Raw genomic sequence first — 23518 nt, 5'->3', positions numbered from 1 at the left:
TGATCTTTCATTGTTAGTATATAGGAATGCAAGAGATTTCTGTGCATTAATTTTTTATCCTGAAACTTTATCAAATTCATTGATTAGCTCTAGTTGTTTTCTGGTGGCATCTTTATGGTTTTATATGTATATAAATTACCCCATATGAATAAAACCACAAATTTGGAATTCATTAAATATAAATTTTTAAATGTTTTTAATATTAAGCTTTGAAAAAATCACAATAGTTCTCATGCTAAAAAAGAGATTGACAAAACAAAAAATGAGTAAAGATTAGGCAGTTACCAATGAAAGCTAAAAATGTGAAAGAAAAATAAAACAGAAAAGTAAATGCCAGCACTATTTTTACTAACAATAAAATACACTTTTATGACTATATTTATTGATTATTTCTGATAAAATTCTTATAGATTCATCTTTAATCTGTTAAAAAATTGGTGAAATTGTCATTTGGGAAATTAATCATTTGGTGAATTGACTTCCAGCTGATTGTTTTTAGTGGATTGACTTAAAGCCAAATAATAAAAGCCTAAACAAAGATTATGAAATTAAAATCTCATGGAGATAAACAGAAACAGAAATAGAAATGTCAACAAAGAAAGGAAGTTAGCAGCTGTTAACAGGTTTGCAAAGTCTCCAAGCTAGTTAGTGTCCAAGCCAGAGCTAGAAATCAGGTGGACAGCTTTCTTTTCTGGTGTCCTTTTGGCTTTGTAGTCCTTGTGGGAACCAGAAGGAAATGTAACAGTAACCACCACCAATGTTCATTATTTCTAAAAATTACTATAAAATTCCCCCAAATAATAACAGTGGTTATCTCTGGATGTGGAAGAAGAGATTATTTTTATTTTATTTGTGTTTTTTTTTTTGTATTCCATAATTATTTTCAATTTGCATGCATTATTTTTACATGAAGAAAAATCTGCACAATTTATTGCTTTTAATATAGAAAAATAGTAGGAATAATATCTTGTAGCAACATATATTTACTTCATTGATTTGTAGAAATCTACATTACAGGAATTAACTTATTTGCTTCATAGGAATGTACTTTTTTGTTCATTTGTACACCCTATGATTCCAATTAAATTTTAAGTAGTAGAGTGTTATCATTTCATTAGGTTTAAATATTACAATAAGATGTATTAGTGAAAATGGGCTAAGTTTATACTGATATAACAAATAGCCCCAAAATCACTTTGACTTTGTATTTCTCTTTCATGCAGATATCCCATCTGTGTGTGTGTGCTTTCTCTCAGGGCAGGGATGGCTCTGCTCCAAGTAGCCACTGATGGAGAAGAGAGGAACTGGAGGAACAAGGAGGGTCTTTTCAGCCAGGAACTGGATCACTTGTATTTACTTTTCATGAAACAGAAGAATCCACTTCTAGGCAAGAAAAATGAGGAATGCAACCTTCTCAGGTTTAGGAAAGAAAAGGAGAGTAGGATACAGATGAACAGTAGTAAGGAAATAAAATAAAGTATTTTTTTATTTTTTTCCTGGATTATAAGTGAATTCCAAAGTTGGCTGCCATCTTGGAAAAATCACTCTTTTGTATTTTTGATTTTTGTAACCCTGATTTCCCCTCAAATTAAAAAAAAAGGGCATTCCTTTCATTCCTTTGACACCTATCAAACACTGAGGATTAGAAGAGGACAAATGAGAGATAATGTATGTAAAGCACTTTGACTAGCTCAGCAGGAAGGAATCATCTGCATTCAAAGCACTTAAAAAAATATGCTGATGAAATAAGCCCTAGAAAGATAGAGCAAAAAAGAAAAGACAAATTGTCACACCTCCCCAACCCCATCCATTTCCCAAAGACCAAAATGAACAAAAATTTCGTGTTGCCATCTCATGACAATCCATTTCCAATGGTTGTATTCAGCACCTATGGCCAACTCCACTAGAACAATAGTATCATAAACTCCACCTCTGAAACACTTAGGACACTGACAAAGATATTGTCTGCCTCAGTAACTTTAAAAGTCATCATGACTAGTGTCCACTCTGCTGTTTACTGGCTAGACTTGCATATAAAATGCACCATACAAATAGGTAAGTACTCTCTTTGTGTTAATAAAAACTGAGTAGTTGGAGAATAAAAACTAATCCCTAATCTGAAGAGAGAGTCAAGATTTTGCATATGGAGTTGAGATGCAACTCTAGCAGATTGTGACAATGTGAATAAACCTCTTTATAGAGAAAGACAGGAGGAAAACAACAACAACAAAACCCCTCAACAGGGGAAGAGCTACGTGTTTTACCCAAATGTGCATATGACCATAAAAAGCGCTCCTTCCTTTATATTGTACTATAGTCTTTCTTTGTATTTCCTTAAATAGAAGACATTACATTTGACTTTGTTTAGGAAATTCCATAATTTCTTTACTTTCATTTTTAAAATTTGTAATTGAAAGGATTCTATTGGATAGACATTAGTGTTTTTCAGTGATGTAATATCCTTCATTTATCTCATCACAGAAGGACACCTACATCACAAAATCAAACATTATGGTCAGTTTTGCAAATTTAGAAACCAGTTTTTCAAATTTAGAGGGCAGTCTGCAAATTTAGAGGCCAGATTTATGCTTTAGGACAGGCTACCTTTTTTGAATGTAATGACACAAACCCCTCCTAAATTATGTGGTCACATTCAAGAATTTTATAACAGTACCAAGAAAAGTGTCTTTCTGTCATTGTGACTTTCTGAAATGAAAAAGTCCTCTCTAACAAACAGAGTCTTGGGACTCCTTAAATGCTATCCAGCTGTTGGGCTGAATGTCAAAGTGACCAGGAAAGGGGCCACTCCACCCATGCTACAAAATGCAACAAAACTTTCTGAACAAGTTTTATATAAAAGAAACCCAAAGCAAAACAAGATGGATATCAATTCTTACATAACCTTTTCCCTGGCCTTAGTCCAAGGAGTGGGGAGTGCATTATTAAAAGAGACCAGAGAAATCAGATTGGTCATGTGATATCTGACCATTACATTCTTCTTCTGACTCTGGTATCAGATGATAATCATCCAGGAGGAGTAATTGCATCTATCCCCCAATGACTATTGAGATTGTGTAGAATGATTTGCTCTGTTTGAGGGAACAAAAGTGTGGCTTTCAAGAGAATCATGGAGAAGATGATCTAGACACCATTAACCTGGTGAAGATCCCAAAGTTCCCCTAACCCTTACTGAAATTACCTTTGACAGGTTACACTGTATCCTGAGAATTAATTAGTTAATTAAGATGAAGACACTCTTTCTCTCATTTCCTCACACACATACCTATAAATATACATATTTCTTTTTATTCAGCAAAAATGATTCTTTTTCCTTTTACCTAGTCATAATTAACTCTTCTTTTTCACTTACTCTCTAAAGATATTACACCATAACTAACTATCTTTTTAGCCATTAGCTAATTATTTGGCAGTTTACTGAAAATAAAACTTCTACTTTTGCTGGGACCTGAGATGTGTAGGAAAGTGAATTCCAGGGCATAAGAGTGGTGCCACTGGCTTGTGACAAAATAATTCTGCTCATATTCTCTTCCTTTCTCTTTCCCCACAAGAAAGAGAAAGTTGTACTACTTAACTCTTATTAACTGGAGATAAATAACTACATGATGATAAAAACAATATTAAAAGAAGTCAGAAGAGACCTTCAAGATGGCGGAAGTGTAAGACATGGAGATCACCTTCTTCCCCACAAATACGTCAGAAATACATCTACACGTGGAACAACTCCTACAGAACACCTACTGAATGCTGGCAGAAGACCTCAGACTTCCCAAAAGGCAAGAAACTCCCCACGTACCTGGGTAGGGCAAAAGAAAAAAAAAATAAACAGAGACAAAGAATAAGGATGGGACCTGCACCAGTGGGAGGAAGCTGTGAAGGAGGAAAGGTTTCCACACACTAGGAAGCCCCTTTGCAGTTGGAGACTATGGGTGGTAGGGCGGGGGGAGCTTCGGAGCCATGGAGGAGAGAACAGCAACAGGGATGCAGGGGGTAAAGCAGGGAGATTCCTACACAGAGTATCGGTGCTGACCAGTACACACTAGCCTGAGAGGCTTGTCTGCTCACCCACCAGGTTGGGTGGGGGCTGAGAGCTGAGGTTCAGGCTTTGGAGGTCAGATACCAGGGAGAGGACTGGCGTTGGCTGTGTGAACACAGTCTGAAGGGGGCTAGTGCACCACAGCTAGCCGAGAGGGAGTCCGGGAAAAAGTCTGGAACTGCCTAAGAGGCAAGAGAATATTGTTTTGGGTGCACAAGGAGAGGAGATTCAGAGCACCACCTAAATGAGCTCCAGAGATGGGTGAGAGCCGCAGCTATCAGCACGGACACCAAAGATGGGCATGAAACGCTAAGGCTGCTGCTGCCACCACCAAAAAGTCTGTGTGCAAGCACAAGTCACTATCCACACCTCCCCTTCCAAGAGCATGTACAGCCTGCCACTGCCAGGGTCCTGTGATCCAGGGACAACTTCCCTGGGAGAATACATGGCACACCTCAGGCTGTTGCAATGTCATGCTGGCCTCTGCTGCCACAGACTCACCCCACATTCTGTACCCCACCTTCCCCTGGCCTCAGTGAGCCAGAGCCCCCTAATCAGCTGCTACTTTAACCCTGTCCTGTCTGGACAGGAACAGAGGCACTCAGGCAACCTAGAGGCAGAGGCAGGCCAACTCCAAAGCTGAACCCAAGGAACTGTGCAAACAAAGAAGAGAAAGGGAAATTTCTCCCAGCAACCTTAGGAACAGTGGATTAAATTTCCACAATCAACTTGATGTACCCTTCATCTCTGGAATGCCTGAATAGACAATGAATAACCTCAAAATTGAGGCGGTGGACTTTGGGAGCAACTGTAGACGTGGGGATTGCTGTATGTAAGTGACTGGTTTCTGGTTTTATGTTTATCTTAGTTTAGTATTTAGAGTTTATTATAATTTGTAGATTAGTTTATTGATTTGGTTTCTCTCTTCATTTTCTCTCTCTCTATATAGATATATATATATATATATTTTTGCCTTTTTCTCTTTTTTGTGAGTGTGTATGTGTATGTTTCTCTGTGTGATTTTGTCTGCATAAATTTGCTTTTAACATTTGTCCCAGGGTTCTGTCTGTCAGTTTTTGTGTTTTTTTTAAATATTGATTTTAGCACTTGTTATCATTGGTGGATTTGTTTTTCAGTTTGATTGCTCTCTTCTTTCTTTCCTTCTATTTTCTTTTTTTTAGTTACTTTTAAATTTTTTTTAATTTTCAATATTTTTAATAATAACTTTATTTCTTTTTATTTTATTCTTTCTTTCTTTCTTTCTTTCTTTCTTTTTTTCTCTTTCTTTCTTTCTTTTCTCCCTTTTCTTTTGAGCCATATGGCTGAGAGGGTCTTGGTTCTCCAGCTGGGTGTCACGCCTGGACTCTGAGTTGGAAGATCCAGGTTCAGGACATTGGTCCACCAGAGACCTCCCAGCTCCACAAAATATCAAATGGTGAAAGGTCTCCCAGAGATCTCCATCTCAATGCTTGTACCCAGCTCCAGTCAACAACCAGCAAGCTACAGTTCTGGACAAGCTATGCCAAACAACTAGCAAGACAGGAAAACAACCTCACTCATTAGGAGACAGGCTGCTTAAAGTCAAAATAAGGTCACAGACAACCCAAAACACACCAATGGATGAGGTCCAGCCCATCAGAAAGAGGAGATACAACCTCATCCACCAGAGCACAAGCAGTAGTTCCCTCCACCAGGAAACCCACAAAACACACTGAAACAACCTTAGCCCCGGAGGGCAGACACTAAAAGCAAAGGGAACATTGAACCTGCAGGAGACCTCAAACACACTAAGTTAAAAAAAATGAGAAGACAGAGAAACACACAGCAGATGAAGGAGCAAGGTAAAAACACACCAGATGAAACAAACGAAGAGGAAACAGGCAGACTACCTGAAAAAGAATTCGGAGTAATGGTAGTAAAGATGATCTAAAATCTAGGAAATAGAATAGAGAAAATATAAGAAACGTTTAACAGGGACCTAGAAGAACTAAAGATCAAACAAACAATGATGAACAACACAATAAAATAAATGAAAAATTCTCTAGAAGGACTCAATAGCAGAATAACTGAGGCAGAAGGACAGATAAGTGATCTGGAAGGTAAAATAGGGGAAATAACTACCACAGAGCAGAATAAAGAAAAAAGAATGAAAAGAAGTGAGGACAGTCTCAGAGACCTCTGGGACAACATTAAACACACCAACATTCGAATTTTAAGGGTCCCAGAAGAAGACATGAAAAAGAAAGTGATGGAGAAAATATTAAAGATATTATAGTTGATAACTTCCCTAATATGGGAAAGGAAATAGTTAATCAAGTCCAGGAAGCACAGAGAGTCCCATACAGGATAAATACAAGGAGAAACATATTAAACAAACTATCAAAAATTAAAAATAAAGAAAAAATATTAAAAGCAGCAAGGGAAAAACAACAAGTAACATACAAGGGAATCCCCATAAGGTTAACAGCTGATCTTTCAGCAGAAACTCTGCAAGCCAGAAGGGAGTGGCAAGACATATTTAAAGTGATGAAATGGAAATACCTACAACCAAGATTACTCTACCCAGCAAGAATCTCATTCAGATTCGACAGAGAAATTAAAATCTTTACAGACCAGCAAAATCTAACAGAATTCAGCATCACCAAACCAGCTTTAGAACAAATGATAAAGGAACTTCTCTAGGCAGGAAACACAAAGGAATGAAGAGACGTACAACAGCAAACCCACCAAAATTAAGAAAATGGTAACAGGAAAATACATATCGATAATTACCTTAATGTAGATGGATTAAATGCCCCCACCAAAATATATAGACTAGCTGAATGGACACAAGAAAAAGACCCATTATATATGCTGTCTACAAGAGACCCACTTCATACTTAGGGAAATATACAGACTGAAAGTGAGGGGATGGAAAAAGGTATTCCATGCAAATGGAAATCAAAAGAAAGCTTCAGTAGCAATTCTCATATCAGACAAAATAGACTTTAAAAGAGACTATTAGAAGAGACTAAGAAGGACACTACATAATGACCAAGGGATCAATCCAAGAAGAAGATATAACAACTGTAAATTTTTATGCACCAAATAAAGGAGCACCTCAATACATAAGGCAAATGGTAACAGGTATAAAAGGGGAATTTGACAGTAACACAATCATAGTAGGGGCATTTAATACCCCACTTTCAACAATGGACATATCATCCAAAATGAAAATAATTAAGGAAACACAAACTTTAAATGATACATTTAAAAAGATGGGCTTAACTGATATTTATAGGACATTCCATCCAAAAACAACACAAAACACTTTCTTCACAAGTGCTCTAGGAATGTTCACCAGGAAAGATCGTGTCTTGGATAACGAATCAAACCTTGATAAATTAAAGAAAATTAAAATTTTAACAAGTATCCTCTCGAACCACAATGCTATGAGACAAGATATCAATTACAGGAAAAAATCTGTAAGAAATACAAACACATGGAAGTTAAACAATACACTACTTAATAACCAAGAGATCACTGAAGAAATCAAAGAGGAAATCAAAAAATACCTAGAAACAAATGACAAAGAAAACACGATGACCCAAAACCTATGAGAGGAAGCAGAAGCAGTTCTAAGATGGAAGTTTATAGCAGTACAATCCTACCTCAAGAAACAGGAAACATCTCAAATCAACAACCTAACCTTACACCTAAAGCAATTACAGAAAGAAGAACAAAAAAAATGCAAAGTTAGCAGAAGGAAAGAAATTATAAAGTTCAGATCAGGAATAAATAAAAAAGAAATGAAGGAAACGATAACAAAGATCAATAAAACTAAAAGCTGGTTCTTTGAGAAGATAAACACAATTCATAAACCATTAGCCAGACTCAATAAGAAAAAAAGGGAGAAGACTCAAATCAATAGAATTAGAAAAGAAAAAGGAGAAGTAACAACTGATGCTGCAGAAAAACCTAGGATCATTAGAGATTACTACAGCAACTATATGCCAATAAAATGGACAAACTGGAAGAAATGTACAAATTCTTAGAAAAGCACAACCTTCTGAGACTGAACCAGGAAGAAATAGAAAATAGAAACAGACCAATCACAAGCACTGAAATTGAGACTGTGATTAAAAATCTTCCAACAAACAAAAGCCCATGACCAGATGGCTTCACAGGTTAATTCTATCAAACATTTAGAGAAGAGCTAACTCCTGTCCTTCTCAAACTCTTCCAAAATATAGCAGAGGGAGGAACACTCCCAAACTCATTCTACACACCCACCATCATCCTGATACCAATACCAGACAAATATGTCACAAAGAAAGAACACTACAGGCCAATATCACTGATGAATATTGATGCAAAAATCCTCAACAAAATACTAGCAAACAGAATCCAACAGCCCATTAAAATGATCATAACCCATGATGAAGTGGGGTTTATCCCTGGAATGCAAGGATTCTTCAATATACGTAAATCAATCAGTGTAATAAAAACTATTAACAAATTGTAGGAGAAAAACCATATGATTATCTCAACAGATGCAGAAAGAGCTTTCAACAAAATTCAACACCAATTTATGATAAAAACCCTCCAAAAAGTAGGCTTAGAGGGAACTTACCTCAACATAATAAAGGCCATATGTGACAAATCCACAGCCAACATCATTCTCAATGGGGAAAAACTGAAACAATTTCCTCTAAGATCAGGAAGAAGAAAAGGTTGTCCACTCTCACCACTATCATTCAACATAGTTTTAAAAGTTTTAGCCAGAGCAATCAGAGAAGAAAAAGAAATAAATGGAATCCCAATCAGAAAAGAAGAAGTAAAGCTATCACTGTTTGCAGAGGACATGATATTATACATAGAGAATCTTAAAGATGCTACCAGAAACCTACTAGAGCTAATCAATGAAATTAGTGAAGTAGCAGGATACAAAATCAATGCACAGAAATCTCTTGCATTCCTGTACACTAACAATGAAAAATCAGAAAGAAAAATTAAGGCAACAATCCCATTTACAATCACACAAAAAGCATACAATACTGAGGAAAAACCATACCTAAGGAGAAAAAAGACCTGTATGCAGAAAACTATAACACAATGATGAAAGAAATTAAAGATGATACAAACAGATGGAGAGATATACCATGTTCTTGGATTGGAAGAATCAACATTGTGAAAATGGCTCTACTATCCAAACAACCTACAGATTCAATGCAATCACTATCAAACTACCAGTGGCATTTTTCACAGAACTAGAACAAGAAATTTCACAATTTGTATGGAAACACAAAAGACCCCAAATAGCCAAAGCAATCTTGAGCAAGAAAAACAGAGCTGGAAGAATCAGCCTCCCTGAAATCAGACTGTACCATGAAGTTACAGCAATCAAGACAATATGGTACCAGCACAAAAACAGAAATATAGATCAATGGAACAGGATAGAAAGCCCAGATATAAACTCACGCATATATGGTCAACTTATTTTTGATAAAGGAGGCAAGAATATACAATGGAGGAAAGACAGACTTTTCAATAAGTGGTGCTGGGAAAAGTGGACAGCTACATGAAAAAGAATGACATTAGAAAACTACCTAAGACCATACACAAAAATAAACTCAAAATGAATTAAAGACCTAAATGGAAGGCCAGACACTATAAAACTTTTAGAGGAAAACATAGGCAGTACACTCTATGACATAAATAACAGCAAGTTCCTTTTTGACCAACCTCTTAGAGAAATGGAAATAAAAACAAAAATAAACAAATGGGACCTATTGAAACGTAAAAGCTTTTGCCCAGCAAAGGAAACCACAAACAAGACAAAAAGACAACCCTCAGAATGGGAGAAAATATTTGCAAATGAAGCAACTGACAAAGGATTAATCTCCAAAATTTATAAGCATCTCATGCAGCTCAATATCAAAAAGACGAACAACCCAATCCAGAAATGGGCAGAAGACCTAAATAGACATTTCTCCAAAGAAGATATACAGATTGCCAACAAACACATGAAAGGATGATCAACATCACTAATCATTAGAGAAATTCAAATCAAAACTACAATGAGGTATCACCCCATACTAGTCAGAATGTCCATCATCAAAAAATCTACAAACAGGGACTTCCCTGTGCTCTGCAACAAGAGACTCCGTGATAATGAGAGGCCCACGTACTGCAATGAAGAGTGGCCCCCACTTGCCACAACGAGAGAAAGCCCTCGCATAGAAATGAAGACCCAACACAGCAAAAATAAATAAATTAATTAATAAAATAAAGGACTAGTCTTTGGAAAAACAAATATCTACAAACAATAAATGCTGGATAGGGTGTGGAGAAAAGGAAACCCTCTTGCACTGTTTGTGGGACTGTAAATTGATATAGCCACTATGGAGAACAGTATAGAGGTTCCTTAAGAAACTAAAAATAGAACTACCATACAACCCAGCAATCCCACTACTGGGCATATACACTGAGAAAACCATAATTCAAAAAGATTCATGTACCACAATGTTAATTGCAACAATATTATAATAGCCAGGACATGGAAGCAACCTAAGTGTCCATTGACAGATGAATGTCTAAAGAAGATGTGGCTCATATATACAAGGGAATATTACTCAGCCATAAAAAGAAACAAAGTTATTTATAGTAAGGTGGATAGACCTAGAGACTGTTATACAGAGTGAAGTATGTCAGAAAGAAAAAAATACAGTATGCTAACACATACATACGGAATCCAAAAAAAAAATAAAATGGTTCTGAAGAACCTAGGGGCAGGACAGGAATAAAGACACAGATGGAGCGAATGGAGTTGAGGACACGGAGAGGGGGAACGGTAAGCTGGAATGAAGTGGGAGAGTGGCATGAACTTATATGTACTACCAAATGTAAAATAGATAGCTAGTGGGAAGCAGCCGCATGGTATAGGGAGATCACCTGGGTGCTCTTTTACCCCTAGAGGCGTGGGAATAGGAGGGTGGGAGGCAGACACAAGAGGGAGGATATATGGAGATATATATATATGTATAGCTGATTCACTTTGTTATAAAGCGGAAACTAACACACTATTGTAAAGCAATTATACTCCAATAAAGGTGTTAAAAAATATATTAAAAGTCAGACCTCATACAGCATTCTAGATAAAGCTAAACTGCAAGCTTAAAAATCAATAGATTATCTTCTTTGTTGGAGATAAATAACTTAGTTTTCTTTCAGCTCCATTTTTGCTACTGTTATGTATTTTCATAATTAAGCAGAGATGTTTTCTCAGCATTGTTATAGTATCAAACTTTGGGTCCACTTGCCCACAATGCAAGAAAGCCAAGTACTGCACCTGGATTGTGATAAAGGAAAGTGCAGGGTTTATTTGCAGAGCACCAAGCAAGGAGTACAGGGAACAGGGGAGGGTGTCATGTTCAAAAGAACTGACCTCCCCAGTGGTTTTTAGGGAAGTGTTTTTAAAGGCAATGTTTGAGGGTGAGGGCTGCAGGATGGATGATTTTCTTCTAACTGGTTGGTGGTGAGATAACATGATGGTGTTTCAGGAATCTCTGTCATCAACCTTCTGGTTCCAACCAGTCTGGTTGTGCGTGCTTGTACTCAACATCCTCCACCTGGGGGGCAGGGGGCGGGGAAGTTTAATTTCTGAAGAAGAGCTCAAAGATATCTCTCAGATTGTTATATATATATATATCTTTTGAGGAGGAACTAGGACTCTAATCACTGAACTGTCATTACTTTTGTTTTCTGTGCATTTCCTTTCTCTGCTTTTCCCTTCTCTGCATTCCCTCACTTCCCTAATTTGTAACTGTCTGTGCCTGCTCTTTGAAACTCAGGGAAGACCCAGGAGACTACAGCCTTTTTCTACTAGCAAGAAATGAGGGACGTGGAGGGGCTTTTGTACCCAGGAGGGCCCCACAGGGTCCTGCTTGATTTCAATCCCCCCTTTACTTTGATATTCCTCAATCTTGAGAGAAATAGGTACGGGACAAGAAAGGGAATAAAGTTTTGAATAGAGAGTTTAATCATAAACTAGACAGAGGAACTCAGTTTTGGGGTGGTTCAGTTTCAGTATCACATGCCCTGCAATCTTCCCCACAAACAGAATATATTAAATAGTCATAAGAGCATTGCCTTCTTCAAGTACAAGTGTGCACAAGGAAATTGAAAAAAAAACTATCAGTGGTCTGGCACTTGCCCCTGGCAGTGGGAACAAACCCTTTGATCTATAGTGATGTTTTAAATGGATTCACCCTTCACCTATGTCTCCTTCCTCTTATAAAGGGAGAAAATTTTGCCACCTCAAAATATGTCTCACTGGCATGAGGATTATTAAAATAATCCTAAAGGCTGATTATTTTTAAGAAACAAAATATTCAGGAAGAGCTTTTACCTTCCCTTTAACTGCCTGAAAACAATTTAGATGGAGGCCTATTCCAGAAAGAGAACTGTCAACAGAGATAACTACCTAGAACTAGGTATGGTCAACTGGGGGAAACTAGCAAGGCCTGTTTGTTCACAGCAAACTCTGTCCCTTTCTCTGTGCCTGGCATGGTAAACAATTGTTTACTAAACATTTGCTCTTCCCATCTCCATGTGACTTGTCTTTCTCCTCCTTCAAAGTCTCAGACTTAACTGCCTTCTCCTGAACTCAGAATGGCACAGAAGCCTCAATTACTTGACTGCCTGTGGGCTTCACATTCTCATGAAGCCTGCACACATACAACATTAAATTTGATTTGGTCCTGTTAATCTATCTTATGTCAGTTTAATTATTAGACCATCCAGAAGATTTGGAAGGGTAAATGAAAACTTTTCTTCCCAGATAAACATTCTTCTGCATGAATGTAGAATGGCTAACTGATCCTGCCTGTACAGGTTAGGTTATAACTTAGAACCACTTTGATGTGCAATTGGGAACCATTACCTTCCTTTTCTCAAAAATTGTATTCTTAAATATTCTTTTAGTTAGAGTTTTTTCTCTCCATGTTTTGTTAAAAAAAAAAAGTACAGATGGTAGTAGAATGGGGTTTAAGATAATAATGGTTAGGAATAAAATGTTTTATAGTATGGCAGGAAACCCAAGAAATTGAGAACTTGAAAGAACTTTAGAAATTGTGCCATCCTGTAGGTTTTAGTACTGGACTCTGCAGAAATCTCAGGGATCACAGCTAGGAATAGGAAGGAAGCTGAGCATCATGCTTCCTCATTCTTGCCCCAACTAGCATGGCTCTACTTCTGTCTCACAGTACTTGGGGTCTGGGAAAGAAAATTGCTTTGAAAAGAAAAATATTTTCATTACTAAAAGGTTATATATGTATATATATGTGTGTGTGTGTATATATATATATATATATATATATGTATATATATATGCTTTTATACCACTGATTTAACCAATCTGTTCAGTTAAAAGTTGAAGAAACAAAGTCTCAAAGTTGTCTAAATAAACATGGAAGAGCCAAGACTAGAAATCTGCTTTCCTGACTCCCAATTCTGTTTTCTTTTTTTTTCCATATGACACTGACTTTGTTACTTAGCACTAAGCCGGGAAAGACTAGACTGGTGTGGCGAATTGTTCTAAGACAGGGAGGAGGAGGAGGAGGAAATGGTATGGTAATGGGAAAGAGTGAGAATCCTAATACCGCTAGTGCCCAAAAGGCTCTGTATGTGTGCAGAGTGACCATTTGACAGAATCAGAGATTTGCTCTACCCAAATGAGAAGTGGTCATTGGAGAAGTGAATTACTGTTTCTAGGTGAGAAAAACTGCAAAGGGAGGGTGTCTTCTCAGTCAATGCTGTTTTTGCAAGAGAGCAAGCATGAATAGTGGGCTGAGGGGGAGCAGAACACTTGCGGAGTTGATGGGTAAACATGGAGATCCCTAATCTGAGCCTAGGTTCTTCTACTTTAAATGATCCTTTCCTTCCTCCTCCGTACTAACAAACACTTTCATTTGCATCAGATTCTTTAACACTTATATATTCTATATTTTGACTTATTGGTGCAAATCCCTTCCCTTGATGACCGATTTCCTGAAGGAGGGGCAAATTGTTGCCTCATGTTCTCAGGACACTTTTTACTGTTTTGGTCACTGCATAATTTCTCAAAATGTGTGAGGATATTTTACTGAATCAATTTTACTGTCAATAAAATTAAATGTGGACAATTTAAACAAACAATAATATGTTCCACTTGTCAAAAGAGGAGTGCAGGATTCTCACGGACAGATTGGTTTAATGGCCTCTTTGACAAAGCCTGTTAGATGTCAGAAGAAGTGGAGTTCAGCCATCCTCACAGCTCAGGGAAGGGAGCCACATCCCTGCTTTCACAGCAGGCTGCTCCCTGTCGGTTCTCCCTGCTCTGGTGAATGCTTCTCTTTGCAGAAGCCCTATAACATTACCATGCATAACAATCTGTCACTATTATTCATGGCTTTTCTCCAGTCTCCATACTTTGACATTGCCATTAAAGAGATTCAGTGTGCTTAGTAGCTCTTTAAAAAATAAATAATTGAAAACTAAATTATATTAAACCAGGCCAGTGCTGACCCCTTCACCTCAGTCCATTGCTATCTCCTTAAATGTATTCCTTCTTAAATCATATTGTAATTTGAAGATGCTGAAGTCTAAGTTTTTTAACTCAAATGCAGTTTCTTCTGATGCATAATTCATTTTCACTTTGTTACTGGTGCTGCACATGCAATTGCTTTTTTGGCAGCTAAATGCAGGATGAAATCAACAACTCTGTAAAGGGTGAGGAATCAGAGTGGACATCTTGGCGGAAGAAATATTAAGCATGTCACAATGTTTTGTACTCTATCTGGTGAAATGGAGACAAAAACCTCCAACAACCCCCAAGTTAATGCAAGACAATGGCATTTTATGACTGAAAATTATCTACCACTGATGTCATGCTGTTATTGGATTTAATTATTCTACACATCACAGAAGATGATGACTTTTGAATGTTTTCAAGCCTCATAATTATTTGATGAGCATCTTCTTGGAGTTTTGCTGTTGTTTAGAAAGAGAATGCTCCCTGGTTTTCCTGTCACACTTATATTCCCAAAGGTTTAGCATTCCCAACAAAAATATATGACCATAAAACAAAGAGAAACTAAGCTGGAATGTCTCAGAGTGAAGAGATCATCAAAGTAGACAGGAATTTGAATGCTTGGAAAATTTAAATCTACAACAACAGCAACTAAAATTGTTAACTTTAAATTATGGAGCAAAGTGACCTCATGTCATACAAACTCAGAGAAATGCCATTTCATTGGACCTTTTAAAAAAAAGCATATTGTACTGTTTCCTCAAATACTTATGAAGTCAGAAAGTTTGTTTCTGATCCTTTCACGTTGCCTTTTTTCACTAATTAAAAAAAAAACAACACATTAACATGTAATGTAAACACATTTAATGCCATTTGTGCTAAATGAATACTAGAAAACATTTAAAATGCTTAATATTTTAAAAACATGTTGTCATAAGATACATTTAGCAAGGGAATACCAACAAAAGGAGTACTATACCATATTGCCAAATCCCTATTCCCGGTCCTGTTTCTTATTCCTCGTGAAATTCTGCCAGTGATTCTCCCTTTAGCTTCTACCTGTTTGGCAAGGCATTTTTTAGGTACAAACCACCTGATAAGGGCCTGGGATGTGAGCATTCTAAATGCATGACTATCAGTCTATTGGTTAGAACTTCAGAATAGATGACCATGAGGAAGACTGTACGTGTGTGTGTGTGTGTGTGTGTGTATGTGTGTTTACAGTGCCAAGGGGGGAGGATATATAGTATTCCTCATATTTCTACTAATTAAGTTACCACCTTTTCCATCTGTTTTTAGACTATCCCACTGTATCATTTTGGCTCTTTCTGAACTCCTTGAAAGAAGACAGCTGAAGACAAACTTTCAGAAATAAGGGGAAAACAACCTGAAAGGTTAACTGGTTAGAGGGATTGTTTGATCGGGGCTGATTAAAAAAAGATAAATCTTTGGACTAGATGCAAGGACAGTGAGTGACTAAGGCAGGGCAAAGAGGGGTACATTTCCTTTTTCCTTTTTCATGTATTCTGAGCGACAAATTTGAGATGGAAGAGATTTATGAAGTTCAAGGATAGCTTTGGCATAAAATTTAATCAATTGGTCAATATATCTCTTTGAATCCATACAATGGGCAAGCCCTATGCTAGGCACCAAAAGAATAGCAGAAAATTGAAAGGTGGCCTGAAGCACTAGTTGAATTTTTAAAATAGTAACAAATTACTCAAATTCTTGAAAGAGGCACTGAATATATAGTCTCAGAAATCTCAAATGAACTCTTCAAATTACCTTCCCCATATTGCAAAAATGAGAATCCCTTTTCAATCACATGCCTCCATTATTTCATCATGTCCGTGCCCTTTGAAGTTTAGTAATATGAATTCATAGTTTTCTGTTTGAAGATGTTTCATCAAGCCAAGAAAATTTACCCCTCTGCTTGGGTATGTGTGGGTTTGTTTTCTGGCTTGTTAATTCAATAAATTGTGAAGGAAATCTTTCTTAGCAGATCATTATTTTCTCCTGAATTTGATGGAGGACAGCAGAGATTTCCCAGGTAGCAGACTGATGGTAGATTCTCTTTGGCCCAGCTATTTCAATAGCTATGAAGGCACAAAAGTGTCTCTGGAATAGCTTGGTCTTTCCTGGGATTCACCTCTCTGGATATCAGTATAACTTTATGATACTTAGTAACTAATAATCCTTACTAATAAATGGAGGTTCTTGAAGAAAGTTCAGAAGAGCAAACTTTTAGTCAGAGATTTTTTGTTGGTCATTGCCCCATTGTCTCTTGGGACATTCCTGCTTCCCTCTTCTCTTTCACTTTGCTACATTGTGTCTTCTGCAAAGACTTGTCCAAAAGATCTGTCTGCCAATATGACTAAGCCAAGTGACAGATAACATGGCTTATGGTGTTAATATCTTCCATTAAATATGAATTTGCAAAGAAAAAATGAAATCCTTCAGGATTTGAAATAGTACCTTGAGAAGAGTGGGAACACCAAGAGTGTGAAAAGCATTTTGAAAGGTCATCTTACCATATGGCTTGTTAAGTGCATAGCCATACTCAAACACAGCCTATTCTTGAAGTCCAGTCCAAATCCGAGCCAACTCAAGGTGGTTTTATTCTCTAAGGAGGAACTACAAACATGCTCTACTTGATTTGAAAGAAAATAACAGACTCTTGTGACTATTTAAATTCTTTGTAGAAGGCAAGGGTTATATTGACCCTGTTTCAAGCACAAGATAAAGAAAAGTCACACAAAACAGAAAAGTTAGAAAGTGATTGCATTTACTTGAAAAAGAATTTCCCTAGTAAAATGACATATTCCAAAATCACCACTTTTATCTCCTTAATTTTTAGTGGTAATGATTCATCATCTCTCTGCAGTCTTCTTGACTTCTTTACAGAATAAGAATCCATTCTTGTTCCTCCTTTTGGTCTTTAGTACAGGGATCAGTACATTTTTTTGAATGGCCCAAGCTAAGATTTTCTTTTTTCAATATTTTCAAAGGGTTGTAAAAACAAACCAACCAAAAAATACAAAGAATAAGCAAAAGATCGACAGAAAAGACTGTATACAGCCCACAAAGCATGAAATATTTACTATCTGGGGTCTTATAGAAAAAGTTCCTCAGCTCTTGCTCTAGTGGATAGTAAACTAGTAGAACCAGTAGGACTAGAGGTGGTAGTAGGTCTACTTAGCATTAGTCAGTCTAGGAGGACTGACTCTAAGTACGGACACAGTTTCTGAAGAAAAAAGCAATGGCCAAAGTTGAAAGTCTGGCAAATTGTGCTTTAAAAAATGTGGACATTTAATCAAATTGTGAAGTTAAAAAAAGCAGTAGAAATAAATTCAGGAGGACTCTGACCATCAAAGAGAGTCATGGAACAGGAACATATTTCAAGGTAAAGATTCCAGATCTGTCATTAATGGGCTGTTTTTTTTGTGTGTGTGTGGCACTAAAACCAATTGGGAAATACCAGAAGTTATGGGATGATGGTGTTCAAAGGTCATAGAAACCCAAACCAGTATTACAAGCACAAGATGCTAGACTGAGAATAAGAGTCAAATATACTGCCAAAATGTGACAAGTGACAAGGAAAACTCTCGAGCAATGACTGTCAAATCAGGTGATCAAAATAATTGTAACTTTGAATATAAGCCCGAGTGTTAAACAGGGCCCCACTCATTACATTTAAAAGGACCTCAAAGAAAGAATGTCTCCTAATACCATATTTTTTTCTTACTTTTAAATACCATCACTCCCAAATGTGTATGCTCATTTGGAATGTTTCCATTTATGTCCTGCCAGCACCTAAAATGCAACAATTTTAAATTTAAATTATTGCCTTTTTCAAAAAATGTGCTTGCCTTCTAGACCTTCAGAGTGTAAGCTGATTTTTTCCACTGCCACCACCACTTCCAGATGTGAATTGATATCTGGCCAATTCCCTTAAGAGTCACCTTGGCTCTGTTCTGAGTCCAGTGTAAGCAGAGAAGTCCATCACTCTGCTCAGCCCTGCCTCAAATAATTTCTAGATTCAAGTGACATGTGACTGTCTGTGACATCAGGAAAGCAAAGAAAGGTGACCGAGTGTGATATATAGCAAACTCCCCCATAAATCTGCATAGAATTAACAAAATCAAGGCATTCCAGAAAAGGGAAAATGTATAAAATAAAAATCTACATTAGTCGACATTGATAGCTATAATATTATAGACTGAATTAATGTTCCATAAATATGTGCTGGGCTCCTCCATTACAGTGGTGTCAGCTCTCATTGTCAGTTGAGCTATTACCTAGATGGTAAACTGCAAGTGACTCTGAGGGAGAGGCATTTGGATAGGCTGACATGGACTATAGTGATGATGTGAGCACCCAAGTCTCCAAAGGGAAGGGAGATGTATGAAAGGAGTAAGAGCACATCATGTATATCCATTAAAAAAAATGTGACACACCATTGAAATGGGTATTACCCACTAAAGCAGAAGTTTCCCTTTAAAACTTATCCCTTCATGTAACTATGATACAAAGATTGATACCCTGCCATGGTATCCTTTCTGATTCTACCAGGCAAGATTGAAAATTAGTCTTACTTTACGGATCTCAAGGTCATACCTTTTTGTACTCAGATATTATCACTCATCTTAGTCATTCACCTTCATCACTTGACTTCAGGTGCTTTTACTCTTTAAAAAAATGGTTGATCCTGGGACCTCTTACATTAGAAACATTAAATACATTCTTCTTGACCCTGTCACACCTTATGTGCAAAGAGCCTTGTATGCTAATGTAACCTATTAGAGACAATGAAGTGTAGAATCTAGTATTTCTTTTTACCTTAAAAAGCAGTGTAGTTCTTGTGTGTAAGCATGAGAGGGAATTTAGTTGTATGCACTGCACTCCCCACTTGAAAGGATCTCTTTTCTCATAGGACATGGGATCTAATTTCCTGCCTTTGGAATTCAGTCCTCTCACGTGCTGCCTTTGCTCCTTCCAATAGCTATCATTTATAAAGTTCAAATTCCTCTGGACAAGTTATGAAACATAATGTGTATGCTTTAGTAAGAATGATATTACTAGATCACTTCCTCTCATTATGGGGAAAGTCATAATGGCATGAGAATTCTGTTTATCTAAAAGTGAGAGAAGATGGGTCATGGAAAAAAGGGAAAAGGGACATGGATTTTGAAGGAATGAAGAAAAATAAATACAAACTTCAATGATGTTCTTTCAACTTCAGAGTGTCCATTCTGACCTCTCCATTAACCTATCCATAACCTACCCTCACCTCCTGGAGGTTAAGACTGGCTGATTTTCTTTTCTTTTAAAAATAGTATTCAGCAAACACCACTCATGTGTGGAGTATGAAAGGAGAAGAATGCAACAAGCTCTCAAAAGGGTGGTGGTAATTATAGGTAGCAAAAATGTAATTATCTGACTTGGAGTTTTTCCAGGCCAGATCCACCTGATCAGAGACAAGAGCAAATGCATTACACTTTTAAAAAGTCTCCTGCCGGGCTCACTGAATGAGAGTAATATCATATTGCCTATGGTTCTGGTAAATAAAAAGCATCATTAACAATAACATAATGTGAAGAGCCTGCTGAAATGATATACTGTATTTAGCTATGATGGTGCAGCAAAATCGCAAGCCTGGCTTTGTAAATGGAAGGATGCACTGGAGGGGCAAACAGTGATGATTAAAAAATTCAGTCAGAAAAAAAAAAAAAATTCAGTCAGAGCAGGAGCAAACTCTTTCCAGCTTTTTCTCATGGAAATTTTCCTCTTCAAAAGCAATCATACTGGGAAACTTATTCCACTTCAAAATAGGAGAACCTATTGTACTGAACATGAGAAAAAACAAGTTCTTTCTATTCTGGCACAGGGATGCATTCACCAAACCAATGGCAAATGCATTTGCAGTGTTGAGTGGGTCACTGCCTGGGTGCAGGGCCAGCAGAGCTGGGAGTGAAAAGAGGGCTCAGTTTTGATCAGAGAGTGATGGCAGTTTCATTCCCATTCCTAGCAGACTCATTTCAATAAAGTTCAACAAATAGTTTGAAGCACCTTTCATAGGCTGGTATTTCCCATGATATTATGAGTTATGAAAGAAGTGTGACATATTCTCTGTTCTCAAAATGATTACAGTCTACTTGAGGGGTGGCATATGGAAAATTTAACATGGGAAATAGGTTAATTTAAAAGTGTTCAATTATAAAAATAAAATAGACAAGTGAAAAGGTGCCATGGGAATCCAGTGAGGGAGATGTTATAAACAACGGATGGTATCGATAACGACATCAAGGAGGAAGTTTTGTTTAATATGGACACTGAATTTAACTAATATGGGGCTGATAGCAGCTGGTAGGGCCAAAGATGACCTTCCCAGTGTTTGTGGCCACTGTCCTTTCTGATTGGACCATGTTGTAACTGAGTAGACAGCTTAGATTAACAAGTATAAAAAAAGAAGTGGGGACAGCATATGTACTATGTATAATATACCTAATATGCATGTATAGAGACAGAATCAGATCCTGTATATAAAGATCAATATGGGACTTCCCTGGTGGCGCAGTGGTTGCGCGTCCGCCTGCCGATGCAGGGGAACCGGGTTTGCGCCCCGGTCTGGGAGGATCCCACATGCCGCGGAGCGGCTGGGCCCGTGAGCCATGGCCGCTGAGCCTGCGCATCCGGAGCCTGTGCTCCGCAACGGGAGAGGCCGCAGCAGAGGGAGGCCCGCATACCACAAAAAAAAAAAAAAAAAAAAAAGATCAATATGTATCGATCCGTCACATTCATGTAACTGTGCTGTCTATTGTACAACTATAATATCTATCAAACTAGCTAATGTATGAAGCACCCATACGTGTATTAATGTCATCTCTAATTTTCACAACAGGATCTATTATTCTCATTCCCAGATGAGGAAACAATATCAGTGAGAATATAATTGTATGGAGCTCCAGGTAGGAAGAGGGTGAGGCAGGATTCATTCTCACTTCTGCTGGCTCAATGACTTAGAGTTTTTCTTAGTACTGTATAGGACCTGCCAAGTAGAGAATGCAGTTTGAACAAAAATATTAAGAGATGTGTGAATCATGCTCAGCTCACGAGTAGTGTGCTTGCCTGTCAATTGGTTCGAGTTCTGTACTGTAGAAAGGAAAGGATGAAGAATAGTAAGTACCTGTATATGTCATTTGAGAGAACTAGGCAGGCCTCTTGCCACTAGGGCTCTCTTTGCTATCACTGCAGGCTTTGATAACAGTCATGCATCCCTTAGGTCTTCATCAAGTCTGTTTTTTAAAATGAAATTTTTTCTAGGAGAAGTTAACTTGTAGGAGAAGTTAACTTTTCTAGGAGAAGTATGTACACCTTAATGGGAATGGGTTTGGCAAATCCAAATCACTTTTCTCTATGACCAACATGACTTCAGATATCATGAAAGCAATGAACTTCCTGGATGTTTGTACTTTCTTGAATGGAAAACTGGGGAGTGTACAAAAGGAAAGAGGGTAGAAAATTGACATTTTCTTCTTTAAAGTGGATCTGTAACCCACTCTGGTGACAATTTAATTCTCTGATACTTCCATATTACTTTGAAGTATAGAAATTCTAGTCAATTCCAAGTACCCTGAGTGATCTACAAACAAGTCAGGACTTCACTGCATCTTTAATCACATCTTTAAAAAATTTGTCCTCCAGTGGATTTTCTCCATCTTTTCAATCTTCTAAGCCAAGTCTTCTTTTACAGTGCCCTTTAAATCACCTAATATTTCAGAAGTCAAAGATCCAGCAAGAATTTTACTGTATCTGGTTACACTTTCCTTATCATAGCATACCAGGCTCATCCTCTACCAAGTTTTCATTGAGTTCACTTGTCAATTAGCAAATGCTGTACGATGGTGGTGATGGAGACAAGACTAAACACAGCTAAGACATTATCAGTATTTGTATTTTCATACATAAATGATCACAAATCATCACTTAACATGTTGGGTCAGATAACTCATTGTATTTCATTGTGGGTTAAGTATGATGTCTGTGTGTGTGTGTGCATGTGTGTGTGTTAGGCATATATTTTTTTTCTCCCTGTCTTTAGATGCTTACAATCAAGATTTAAATGTACTTGGAAAGGCTATACAGAAGGCATCAACTCTGGCAGAATTTTAGAACTGTCCCATTAAACATAACTAATGTCATAGAAAACTTATTTAAAATGTGAAATTTTGATGAAACTGACAAGAAAATGAGTTCTCTGTTCCTCAGGATTTGGGAAGAGAATGGGAAACCAGAGAGAGGAGTGAGCAGTACAGCAGATTATCACTTGGGAAGTATAAGCCATGCCCAAGAATTAGTTTTGTTCAAGTCCATTTGCTCCCTGATTTGCTTATTAAATCAGCAAGGTCTATATGGAACAGGACAAGGTACTAAAAAAAAAAAAAATTAGAGAATAGTTAAAGACTTAAAGACAGGACAGTAATCTGGGAATTGTATCTCCAAGGAGGTAAAATGAGACAGCCATGTAAGACATTAAGGGGAAAGTTCCTGACAAAGGGAACAACATCAGTAAGAAATTGGAAAGAAATTGATTACTTGGAGGATCTGCAAGAAGGCCAGTGTAGATAACACTTCCAGAGTGAAATTGAATTGTGTAGAGGCTACTAATGTGGGCATGAGTCAGTCCACACAGTGTAGAGTTCTAACATTTATTAGGAATTTATATGTGCAATGTAATTATAGATGGGTTTTCAGCAGAGAGGTGACAAAATTGTTTTTTATTTTAAAATTCTAACTGCTGATTTCATTCATGTGTGTTTTATCTATTGTTATTTACCATATTAGATATTAAACTTAAAAAATTAAATAATTCATTTAAAAATAAAAATGTCAAAAATCAATTACATCCTAATGTT

The sequence above is a fragment of the Physeter macrocephalus genome, chromosome 19, assembly GCF_002837175.3.
Source record: "Physeter macrocephalus isolate SW-GA chromosome 19, ASM283717v5, whole genome shotgun sequence".
Classification (NCBI taxonomy): Eukaryota; Metazoa; Chordata; class Mammalia; order Artiodactyla; family Physeteridae; genus Physeter; species Physeter macrocephalus.
Note: the sequence above shows the minus strand (reverse complement) of the source record.